Below are 13,522 nucleotides of genomic sequence, written 5' to 3'. Positions count from 1 at the left end.
CAGTTAGATTGTGTTTTCTTTTGCAATTATAGTTATCCTTTTAGTTGATTCCCTGAGTTTATTTTCCTGACCTCCTGTATTCTGCGCAGAAAGTCAATGTTTCGGTGTTAGATGTACCCGTGTTCAGTTACTTTCTGAATTTATTTTGTTAGTCTTTAGTTTTGTTTCCTGTGTCTCATCTTCCATGACTGGTTTCAGCTGAGTTTCCCTGATGTTATCCATTTCTCTGATTACCTTATAGCCTTGTTCGTTGTTGCCCTCATCTGTCATGACTGTGTACACCCCAGTTCTGTATAACTTACCACAAAGTTTCTTGGTGTACTTGTATCTCCCAGTGATTCTGTATTTTCTGGCAATGTCTAGTATTTTGATTGCCGTGTTTCATTCCCTGTTTGATCCTGAGTAGCGAACAATCACCATTAAAGACTCGTTCTGAGTTACTATGTTCTGCACTTAGACGTTCAACAAATATCTCATACTTGACAAATGTCGGTACTCTGAAAGGTAAGGTTTCCATCTATTTGTGTTACAAAAACTCTTCTATTTGAGTGAAACCATGTTTCATTGTGCCTTGCACACCCATGATTGTACTACCACTATGTTGTCCTTTCTTAAACCACTTTTGTAGGAACACTGTGCCATTCATCATGTCACACGTTTGCCCTTGTCAAAGTTACTCACATCCTTACACTGCTATCTTTCCTGTTTGCTCCCTACCTAATATACCCCAGCCTTTTGACAGGTGCCTTTAAACAAGAGGAACTTACTCACTTCTCCCATCCATGGTAAATGGCCTGTATTTATATAGCGCTTTTCTAGTCCCTAAGGACCCCAAAGCGCTTTACATATCCAGCCATTCACACACACATTCACACACTGGTGATGGCAAGCTACATTGTAGCCACAGCCACCCTGGGGCGCACTGACAGAGACGAGGCTGCCGGACACTGGCGCCACCGGGCCCTCTGACCACCACCAGTAGGCAACGGGTGAAGTGTCTTGCCCAAGGACACAACGACCGAGACTGTCCAAGCCAGGGCTCGAACCGGCAACCGTCCGATTACAAGGCGAACTCCCAACTCTTGAGCCACGATCGCCATCCATGGTTTTAATTTTGTGGCTGACTGGTGTATGACAGTCATTTTGAGGATTTACTTACTGGGAAGGTGCCTCTATTGTCTATCATCTTCAGTCAGTAGTGTGCCAATGCATAGATTATCATCCTTCCCAAAGATCATCTTTGAAACATTCAGTCAACATAACCTGGGGTGTCCATACTGTACATTGTCCAAAGGTTGGCCAAAATGCAAGAAAAGAACTGTTTCTCACTGGCTAATAGTTACCAGTAACAGGCACATACACCTTAAATGCATTAATGTCATGTACATAGAAAGCACATTTTTATTACCGGACTTCTTAAGCATCATAAAAGCATGTTATCTCACACTGGTTTAGATGCAGCAGTCTTGTAATATTTTCCAAGTACAGCTGTAGAAAGCATGGTGGAATTGTCTAAAAAGCTGTTGGCCAGAGGATATGATAATCAGCTTGAACACTTAAAAGTGACATGAATTTAAAAAAGCTTAATTCATTTAACATTTCAGACACATACAGGAAAATGTGCTCTCCCCCCACATGTAAAACAGGCTGGCAAATGAGACATCCACAACCATTTCAAGCTGCAGTGATATGCTGCCATGATATGACGAATTGTCGGTACATGGATTTGCGCCACTGAATGCTATAGTCCAATCAAATCCATGAGACATATGTGATGGAATGGCCACCAACACATATAAACAATCCCTTGGCATAGTGTGATTTATACAAGTTTACGTAAGCACCATAAATATCCTTGCCATTGTAAACTTTAACTGCAGGATGCTGGTGACACAACACAAGACAATGAACTGCAGAAAAGCCTTACATGGACATTTCATAGTTTCGACTATTTCTGGACACTTTAAGAGGAGCTTTAAAATCTGACAGTAGAAGCCAGAGAATAGACTTTGTCCGCTGTGGATAATTTGTCTTTTTAGAAAAGAATGAGGAGCCATTAGTGTGATCTATATCACACATCTCATTTTCATTAGTCCGCTGATGCTTCACTCTGACGAATTAGAGTCAGCATGGGGTAAATTTTTAACTCTGCTTCTTCTTGTTTAACATTATTTGAGATACAAATCTGTTTCAATGGACTTCATTTATCTGTGTCATTTGTTTCTTGTCAGGGTCACGTGGGGTTAGAGACTATTCCATATGCATCTGATTCTGCTTGCAATGTTGGACAAACGCCATGTATTTACAATCCAGCAGGAGGACATACAGCCATAGTATAAAACAAGTACACCCATTATCATTTTTAAGGTTTTATAGATCATAATAAAAATCTAGTCTAAATCAGGTCAAATATAAGTTCAGATGAAACATGAGACATTACACTTTGTCATTATTGTGTTTGATTTAACATGTCTTGTTTTCTTATATTCTTATATTTTTGTTGAGCATAACAATTCTAGGGGAACTATTTTGTTAAGGCATTTGTTCCCAAAAGAGCACTGCAACACCAGAACCAGCCAAGTGAATTGTAATGATCTTATCAGCAGTTACAAAAGAACAACTTATGTAATTGTTCCAGACTTTTTAATTAGTGGAGGGCTACATATAAATCTCATTACACATGAGTCCTTCTGGTGTGCTACTACATGGCAGTCAGTACTGCATAAGCATGAAATAGGAGTGATTTGCCATGCAGAAAAAATAGTTAAAACAAGACATCTATGCCATCTCAGTTTAAGTCATGATCTCAGCCTGTAAAAACTGTGTGACTTGAGGTTGAGCTATACTTATTTTTAGTTTATGTTGTAGGACCATGCCAACAAGCATTTCCTATTTGGATCATGGAAAACCAGCCATGATCCAAATAGAGGTGACACATTGTCATTTAAATATGGGGATAACAACAATCCTAACCATTCCCAGACAGTGTCTCCTGGTAGATGTTCGGAAGCTAATCAATAAAGCATCAAACACTTCTGAGGAAGTATATCCACAACTATAAGAAATGTGCATTTCAGGGTCCCAGTTTCACTCAGTGGGTGGGCAGGAAACCACATGCCCACCCACTGAGCAGGTTGAAGAGTAGCAGCCAGGGTTTGAATCAGACCCGTGGCCTCCCCTGTGGCATGTTGTATAGAGCACTTTGAGTAATCCAGGATAATGAAAAGTGCTACATAAGAATCAGTCCATTCACTGTATGAACAGAGGTTTGTCGTGTTACTTTTGCACTATTGTGCACATGTTGTTATTACATGGCTTGATTAAGGTACACATTAGGCTGACATTTGGGGCCAGAGCTAAAACTGTTCTGGCACAGGACCACCAGTTTGTCTGCAACTGGTCTTGTACTGGCCCACCTGGCCCATGTGCTGGCCACATCTGGCAAACCAGATCTGGGCCACTAAAGGGCCATCATTCTTTGCGGTATGTGGGGCATGTGTAAGCACATTGTATGGGCCAGATTCAAAACCTTTGCAATTTTATGTTGAAGAGCACACACTGATAAACACAGTTTATTCCAGGTTGCTAATTAACCTAACTAGCTGCAAAATGTTCCTCCAGCAGTTTCCTTCTAGTATCGCGTACTTTTTCAGCCTTTTGGTGGCCTCGGCCCAACTTTTTCTTTTTCTTAGATGTTTTGATGGCATCAAATTCAAACTGAGCTTATATTTTCATGTAATGTCTGATTTTATAAACATTTGAATATTTTCCATGTTGTATTAATTAAATTATTGCTAATTATAGCGTTCAGATAGTATTTATATTTTTCACAGCATCCCAGATTTTTGGAACTGGAGTTATATTATCAAACAGACCACCATTAAGCCCAGCTGAAATCACACTCCTGAATGTTTGTAAAATACTTTTATCTTTGCCAGCTTTGAAAAATGACTTGTGAATTAATAGCTGCTTTGGGGGAGAGCTTTTACTTGTTTGCTTTGTGAGTTTCTCTGCACATTCTGCACACGATTATATTTTCTTTACAGTTAGCAGTTGCTTCAGGCCAAATAACCCAATAGTAGAGAAAAATCTCAATTGCAGTCTTCATTGATCAAAGTGTGGCTCTTGGCTATAGTTTGATTGAGTGCTGTAGAGTTTCTGCCTAACTGACAATTGCCATAGTGTATAATAACTAATTTTCAGTCAGTTAATCAATGAGCTAACACTAAAATCTATAACACCTATCATACAGATAAGTAAAGAGTGTGTCACTGTGGGGTTTTTTTCACTATATGTGGGCTTCAGTCAGGATTGGAGCTTGGCTGCAGTCAGATTCTCAATTTTTATGTGTTGATAAAACTGTCAATCAAGACTGGCTACAGTGCGGAGGGCCTGGGTTCAGTCCAAGTCTGCCAGATCATGTCCAAAAGACTCAAAGCTGAGCCGAAGCTACAGCCAGAAAAGCTCCGAGACTTTTATGAGCCAATACTTGTTCCAAAATCTGCAGTAATGAGGTTTTCCAAATATGAAAATCCTATCAACCTTTTTGCATCAGTCAGTGTTTTTGTTAGAAAGGTCAAATTACATGAATCTGTGGAGCATCTGAGATTTTGTTCAGCTGCATGGAAAACCGGGGCTTTTTCTTGCAATTAACAGTCAGATGCTTACCAAGCACGTGATGGCATTGGGAGAAAACAACATTAAGTGAATATCTAAAAGCTGAAAAGCAAGATTTAGGTTGAAATGAATGGAGACCAGAAAACTCTGACAAATGAACACTTCCCTGTTGGCCTGACTTCAGCTGAGTTCCAACTGTCTTCTGTAGAAGAATGGACTTTAAACTTCAGGATGGATGGATGGGTTGATATACTGTATATGTCGTCTCTCCTTCCAGCTTGATGTTTTTCGGCCCCATACTGGCAAAAAAAGCACATTATGCAACTGAAAGAGGTTAGAATGGTTTTTAAGGTTATAAATATTTTATTTATTCCCACAACTGGGGAATGAAATGAATGAGTTACAGCAGTCAAAACAAAAGGCAATGCAGGACATACATTTAATTATTACAGTGACAAAACAAACTAGCAGAATAAAGTTAAAGGGGTGGAATGGATAAAAAAAATAGATAAAATAAATCTAAACAAAATAAACACATCTGTTGTGGGAGGAAACAGTTCCTGTATCTGTTCTCATCTACGTAGACACAAAATGACTAAATCAACAAACTGTACTACACTGAACAAAAATATAAATGCAACACTTTTGTTTTTGCTCCCATTTTTCATGAGCTGAACTTAAAGTTCTGAAACATTTTCTACATATACAAAGGACCCATTACTATCAAAGATTGTTCACAAATCTGTCTAAATCTGCACAGCAAATCCAGCATGTCCAAATTGACACTGTCAGATTTGATTTCAACACTATTAAAGTGTCTATATGGGTCCACACCAGAGAGTGTTAATTTAACTCTTTTTGGAGAGTTGGTACGTTAACTCTGATTTAGTGTTAAACACCAAATCTGTCTGGAGTTGATAATTTAACACTTGGTGTTAAGAGTTTATATATTAACTCTCAAAGAGTATTTTAGTTTAACTACGTAAGAGTTATCTTCTAATTCATTCTAAAAAGCGGGAATTTTACTGTTCTGAACTTCTAGAAATTTCTTTTGGAAATAAACATTTACTAAAAAGATGCAATGGTTTTTGAAAAACATTTATTCTGAACTGTGCGCCACAATTTCAAAACATTTTCTAAAAGATGTAACAATGTACATGTTCTCACTTTCATTAGAATTTTGTTTAACAAAAGGTGTGACATAGGTGAGCTGATAAATGCAAATAACAGCATTCTCATCACTTATTTCTTCAATACAATATGCATGTCCTTCATTCATCACTTTGTGGAACTTCAACGCACTTCTGCTCTCCCCCATATTCCATCTTCACAAGCATATCCTATGTGGAGATTGAAAAAAAAAAAATTAGTTGACACTAATTACTGGCACAAATAATCCGGTAATCAATTGCAGCACAGTAAAAAAAAGGAATCCTCTTTGAGCCATTACTTGTGTAAAGTAATTTCCCAAAAGACAAGGACACAGGCAACAGGTAATACTGAACTAAATGTAAAACCTCAACCTTTTTCATTTTTACCTAAACCGTGTGCGCAAAACTCTGGAGGGATCTATGCTAACGTAGAACCCAGTCAGGACATCTGCTACTGCTGTTTGCTCGTTTTTTTTTATGGGAGATCATTTTCAGGCTTCAAGTAGCACCATTATACCAACATTTCACATTCTAGACATTGTTTTAGGTGGTAGGCTGTGGTATTTGCCCGCAAACAATACCTTTCAGCTAGCTAAAACAGAATATTATGCTATCACCGAGCAACATGGCTAATGCCTTTCACACAGCTTTGTCTCAACTCCAAAGAGCCACAGAAGTAAAAGCTAATAGAAATGATTGAAACAATCTTTGAAAAAATGACTTACCAAGCATGCCAAACAACTCAAATATGTAGAGCAAAATGTTCTGAAACGGCTTCACTTCAGCTTCGATTGGAGCCTATGGTGCTGGGGGCGGAGTCTGTGAATTTACTCTATTGGTGTCATAGCCCCTGTAGGAGTTCAGAGTTAAGAGGTCAAGAGTTAATGTTTCCATTGTAACACCTCCAGATTTGACATAGAAACACACATTTTTAACACTCGATTTTAACTACTATCATTTTACACCTCAGAGTTACATTAAAAGAATGTGACTCTACTTAGAGTAAAATTAACTCTACTTTTGCAAGAAGACTACTAACACCAATACATTTAACACTTTTGAATTTGCTGTTTGTTAGTGAGAACTTCTCGTTTGCCGAGATAATCCATCCCACTTCACAGGTGTGGCATGTCAATGTGCTGATTAGACAGGATGAATATTGCACAGGTTTGCCTTAGACTGCCCACAATAAAAGGCCACTCTGAAATATGCAGTTTGATCACACAGCACAATGCTACAGATGTCGCAAAACAGTCAGTATCTGGGGTGGCCACCATTTGCCATTGTGCAATTGGCATAGAGTTGATCAGGTTGTTGATTGTGTGCTGTGGAATGTTGGCCACTCCTCTTCAATACTTGTGCAAAGTTGCTGAATATTGGCAGGAACTGAAACACGCTGTCATATACGCCGAGCCGAGTGTCCCAAACATGCTCAATGGGTGACATATCTGGTGAGTATGCTGGCCATGCAAGAACTGGGATATTTTCACCTTTCAAGGAATTGTGTACAGATCCTTGCAATATGCTGCAACATAAGGTAATGGTCATGGATGTCAACACGGTATCTCTGTGCATTCAAAATGCCAACAATAAAATGCACTCGTGTTCAATGTCCATAACCCCACCACCACCATGGGTCACTCAATCCACAACGTTGACGTCAGCAAACTGCTCATCCACACGATGCAACACAAGCTATCTTGACCTGACGCCATCGAATGTGAGCATTTGCACACTCAAGTTGGTTAAAGTGACGAACTGCAGTCAGATCCAGACCCCAATGAGGCGCACGATCATGCAGATGAGCTTTCCTGAGATGGTTTCTGACAATTTTTGCAGAAATTCTTTGGTGGTTTGGTTGATTGTTGCTGCAGCTGTCTGGGTGGCTGGTCTTCACCTGGTCGACCATCCTGGAGGTGAACATGCTGGATGTGGAGGTCCTGGACTGGTGTGGTTACATGTGGTCTGCGATTGTGAGGCCGATTGGATGTACTGCCAAATTCTCTGAAACGCCTTTGAAGACGGCTTATGGCAGAGAAATGAACATTCATTTCACAGGCAACAGTTCTGGTAGACATTCCTGCAGTCAGCATGCCAATTGCACGCTCCCTCAAAAGCTGCGACATCTGTAGCATTGTGCTGTGCGATCAAACTGCATATTTCAGAGTGGCCTTTTATTGTGGGCAGTCTAAGGCAAACCTGTGCAATATTCATGTTTTCTAAACAGCACCTTGACATGCCACACCTGTGAGGTGGGATGGATTATCTTGGCAAACGAGAAGTTCTCACTAACACAGATTTAGACAGATTTGTGAACAATATTTGATAGTAATGGGTCCTTTGTGTATGTAGAAAATGTTTCAGATCTTCTAAGTTCAGCTCATCAAAAATGGGAGCAAAAACAGAAGTTTGCGTTTGTATTTTTGTTCAGTGATGATGCATCTGCATTTTTTTTTTGGAACTTGCATGTCTTTGGACTGTGCCTGGAAGTTGGAGTAATGCCTGAGGAAATGCACATTGGTCCAGGGAGAACATGTAAAGTCACACAGAAAGGCATGGGCTCGAGTCTAAACCAGGAACCTTCCTGATGCAGAAAGGTTCCTAATCACACAGAGAACAGTTCCCTCACTGACTTCCTCCACCAATACGGCCACAGTCATTCAGATTTGCAGAAATTAATAAACTTTTTTTTAAAAACTTGAATGACACAAAATGTTTGTAGTTAGAAAAAACCCTTAAGTAAAAAAGGCCTAATCAAAAAATCAGCTAATTTATCCGTTACTTTAAAAAAGCACAAAACAACAACTTTGAAGTAGATGGCCATTTGTTAACAAATAGAGTACAAACAGACATCTCCATGACTTCATGAATTTTTGAAATACTAAACATAAAACACAACTTTTGACAAAAGGCCCTAATAAGGAAATTGGCTAGATTTCAAGGGAAGACTGGCTGTCTTCTCAGTTAATGCTGTTAGATTTTCTTTTGCGATAGTAGATTTCTAAATATAATGGAGTGCTTTATATGACTCTAATAATTCAGACTGGCACATGCACTTCTTAAATAAACACTGTAAGAAGTGAAAGACGTGAGAAAATGGTCTGGGGACCAGACTCAACTATAGCCCTGCACACGTCCAAAAATAGACTTCTCTGTACAGATGACAGCAGACAGTCTGTAAGAGCATGCTGGGTTAGAGATAAAATGAGATACTTCTGCCAGATTTCTCTTTGTATTGTTTGGTCTCTGGGAGCTTAATTTTATACCAAAGGGCTTAAAAATCAGTGCACGGCATGTGGCAATAAGTTTCGATGGATCAGGCACCAGCTCTCCTGAAGGATGAGTGGATTTCACTGGATCTGTGCTATTACTGTGGAAGGCTTATCAAATCGCTGACCTCAAACAGAACAGAATGGCTTCCAAGTGCAAAACAACCGAATCTCATACGAAGCAATTTATGGTACCATCACTATTAATCATTGCCTTTGAAAGAAAGATCGTCTAACTCATCTGGAGCCCCCATAGTAATGTAATTCTTCCCACTGCCTGTTTATAGGGGCTGGCTGCAGATGCATTTTGCCCATGCTCAGGGTCGGTCCTATACTGGCATGGCAATAAGCTGTGCTGATTTAATATCCATTTGCCGCATGCATTTTCCTGGACGTGTAATCAGTCCACAAGGTTCTGCAGGAGGCTGACATGAATCTCGCCAGCTACAAAGTCACCCCCACCATCCCAAACTTCCTCCCACCTCGCCTACAGTGGACAATCACTGGCTCGCCAGTAGGATGCAGCAGATCCAGCAGCCCTTCCTGATTACACTCATGAGTCAGGTTGCCGATTGGCTGTCAGGGTGCAATCACGCACAGCGTCGTCTTTTCTTTCTTTCTTGCCTTCTTTCTTTCTTTGGTTTTCTTTGGCACAGCTTTGTCTCTGGAAATTTAGTGAGACTGTTTTGAAATGCAAATTACCTCACAAGAAAAAAAATATTAAAAGGAAGGAAGGCAGGCGGGGGTTTGACACTGAATAATGGAATAATGAAGCGCTTTTGTGTTTAGTTGGTGGAAGCCAAACAAATTTTGAGATCCTGCTGACAGTAAAGACTCCAAAGGCCGAATATAATACTTGCTAATATTTTTCAGTTTAATTTAAGTGTTTCCACATCATTCTTTTTTCTTTTTAACATAGAACTTTTGTTGGTGTAACCATTGCTATACTCACTGAGAGATGTAGATAAAGTACTGGAACAGACTCTTTCACTGTTTCCAGCCAATAAGTTTCATGAATCTCTGGTCTTGCCTCTAGTGTTACCAGCAGGATAGTCTATGTGGTTCAGACAAAAACATCTGGGCAGCTGCTGCATCGGTTAGAATTTTATGCACATCTGGCTTTTTGTGAACTTTGTAGAGTCTTTGTTTTTAAGCAAATAGTTTCCTTTACAATGAGGATTAGAACCTCCAACCAGCAATACTATCATCTCTTTGTGGCCTAAATATCTTCTCCTAGATTACTGTACTTGACACTGTTTCAAGATGCAGCACTAAAATGCTGAGGAGGGTCCAAAATTACCTTGATCCATGTGCAGATATTTATCTATATGTTTGTAGATATATATATGTGTAGATGCATCATATGGACCAGAGGTGTTCTAATGGATTTAGATCAGGGTTGAGTGGGGACCAGTCAATGGTATCATTTCCTCCCTTCTCTGAGAACTGCTTGCATACTCTTGTCACATGAGGCTGGGCATTATCATACACAAAATAGAACCCAGGACCTACTGCACCAGCGTTGCGTCTGACAGCGGGTCCAAGGACTTCATCCTGATTCCTAATGGCAGTCAGGGTGCAGTGGCCTAGCCTGTAGACATCTGCATGTCCCTCCAAGGAAATGCCTCTCCAGATCATCACTGACCCACCACCAGTGTTGGGACTAACGCATTATTAAGTAACGCGTTACAGTAACTACGTTATTATTGTGGTAACGAGCACGGTAACTAGTTATTATGCCAAAACCGGGAACGCGTTACTTGTTACTGGGATTTAGATAGGCTCGTTATTCGTTACTTCATGTGGTGGCTATCGCGGAGTTTCCACAGATTCAATAACATTAGCAAGTGTTGGAAGCCAGCAGGTGGATGAAGGAAAAGGGAGGCAAGAGGAGAGACCCGAAGCGGCCGCTGGAGTGTCAGGTGAACTGAACTTCAGGTAAGAAGTTATAACCTGCAGTCTATCTGGGTCAGATATGAACCAAGTTTAGGTGGAGTTTATTTGTGTTATGCTGACTTTTTCGTACTGGGTAGCTACTAGCTAGCATGACGGAGTTTCTATACAGCTGGGTGGGTGCTATGTTACTGATGTTGAACTTTATTTTGTTCATAAGGTTAATTATTAGAGTTGCCAACCGTCCCGTAAAAAACGGAATCGTCTGGTATTCAGAGAAAATATTACGCGTTTCGTATTGAGGTGAAAAGGAACATTTTGTCCCGGACTTCAGCTACAATGAAAAAGACACAAAGTTATTCTGTGTCTTTTGCTGCACAGCTGCCTCTTCTACTCTCATCCTCTCACCCTCTCTCTCCCGTTTCTACTTCAATCATGAAACTGATTGGCTTTTCTCTCTTGTTTGTTTATCGCCCACTTTGCGCAAGAAAGAGGAAACCAGCAGCACTTTTAAGCTTGATCAGCTGTTGTTAGAATTTATTTAATATTAATTTCTAGTACAGTTGATGTTGGCTGGAGCCACAGATGTAAACCTGCTGGTCATGACGTCGGGTTATCTGGTGAGAGGGAAACATGAAGATGAAACCAGGAGATGTCCTTACTGAATCATCAGAGCTGTGATGTAGAAACAGGTTTACCTTTTAGGTGACATGAATGAGTTGAAGGGAAGTTATGAACTGTTTCTGAGAGACAAATAACACCAGGATCCTTTTTTAGGTAGCTGACAGCTGATAACTGTGCAGGGGTGGGTCTAGCAAAGTGTTGCCAGGGGTCCATGTAGGGCATTAAAAGGGAAAGGGGGGTACAAGGAAATACTTTCTTATTCTCATTTAAAATGTCTCACTTTTAAAAAAATAATTATCTGAATCTTACAACAAACGATTGATAGATTGATACACATATACCATCAGAACAGTGTACATCACTGTCACAACAGTGTTTATTTTCATTCAAAGGCTTTATGATTTTTCCTATAATGGTGGGTCAAAATTTTTGTCCCAGTCCAGCCCTGTATGCAGCTCATCTGCAGTCTGGTGTTACCTACATCTTCCTATTCAGAAGGCAGAATTTCCGAGTTCTGAGTACAATCGAAAGCACCACGACTGCAGTTTTTGTGTTGGATGTAAAAAGCAGGCTAGGATAGAATCAGGTGTGGGATTTCTCATGTGGAAATGTGCACATTATGTTTTCCTTTCTATTGGTAGGTGGCACAGTGCACTTGTGGCAAGTAAGCAAGCTAGAAGACTGGCAATCTTGCTGGGTATCCAGTTACGGAAGCAACACATTAACAAGAGAATTCTGAGTAAAACCAAAGTTACTTTCCCTGGGGCGATCGTGGCTCAAGAGTTGGGAGTTCGCCTTGTAATCGGAAGGTTGCCGGTTCGAGCCCCAGCTTGGACAGTCTCGGTCGTTGTGTCCTTGGGCAAGACACTTCTCCCGTTGCCTACTGGTGGTGGTCAGAGGGCCCGGTGGCGCCAGTGTCTGGCAGCCTCACCTCTGTCAGTGCGCCCCAGGGTGGCTGTGGCTACAATGTAGCTTGCCATCACCAGTGTGTGAATGTGTGTGTGAATGGGTGGATGACTGGATATGTAAAGCGCTTTGGGGTCCTTAGGGACTAGTAAAGCGCTATATAAATACAGGCCATTTACCATTTACCATAGTAACTAGTTACTCTGAAAGTACTGAGTAACTTGAAGTAACCGAGTTACTTTTGATAGAAGTAACTAGTAATGTAACTAAGTTACTAATTTAAAGTAACTTACCCAACACTGCCCACCACCAAACTGGTAACGCTGAACAAAGTTACAGTCAGTATAACATTTTCCGCAGCTCTTCCAGACCCTTTCACATCTGTCACATGTGCTCAGGGGGAACCTGCTCCCATCTACGAAAAGCAAGGGCACCAGTGGGTCACCTGCCAATTCTGGTATTCTGTGGGAAATGCCTGTTGGACTCCATTGTGCTGGGCTGTGAGCACTGGGTCTACTAGAGAATGTCGGGCCTTCAGGTCACCCTTATGAAGTCTGTTTCTGATTGTTTGGTCAGAGACACTCACATCAGTGACCTGCTTGAGGTATCTCTGGCAGTGTTCATCCTGTTCCTCCTTGCACACAGGAGCATATGATGGGTTAAGGATGTTCTACAGCCCTGTTTAGCTCCTCTACATTATTAATGTGGAGGAGTTGAACTGTGCAACCTCTGTAGGGTCCAGGTATTGCCACTACATATAGTGAAAAATATGTGTACAAATATGCATCTATATTTTTGTGGTTTGATTTCATTTACATGTCAACTACACCTGTTCTCATCTGTCCCTCTTCTATTCTGTCTGTTTCGGTTTGGCATGTGCAAGAAATCTAATGCTGCTTCTGAGAAAGCCCTTTTTTTGAAAGCTGTGACCATAAACCTTTCAAACACTGGACTGAGCCAAAAACAAAAGCTAGAATCAGCGCCTCCAAATCTGAGGCCATGGTTCTCAGCCGGAAAAGGGTGGAGTGCCCACTCCGGGCCAGGGACGAGTTCCTGCCCCCA

General features: G+C 40.8%; 1 pseudogene; it reads left to right on the top strand.

Moving 5' to 3' along the window:
* Nucleotides 1–6,920: 6,920 nt before the first annotated feature.
* On the top strand, nucleotides 6,921–7,900 carry LOC146614666 (uncharacterized; annotated as a pseudogene).
* Nucleotides 7,901–13,522: the final 5,622 nt, after the last annotated feature.

This window comes from Diplotaxodon limnothrissa, linkage group LG17, assembly GCF_057381915.1.
Source record: "Diplotaxodon limnothrissa isolate DT_005_m linkage group LG17, D_limnothrissa_male_GT1.1, whole genome shotgun sequence".
Taxonomy (NCBI): Eukaryota; Metazoa; Chordata; class Actinopteri; order Cichliformes; family Cichlidae; genus Diplotaxodon; species Diplotaxodon limnothrissa.
Note: the sequence above shows the minus strand (reverse complement) of the source record. Positions and strands in the feature narration are given on the sequence as shown.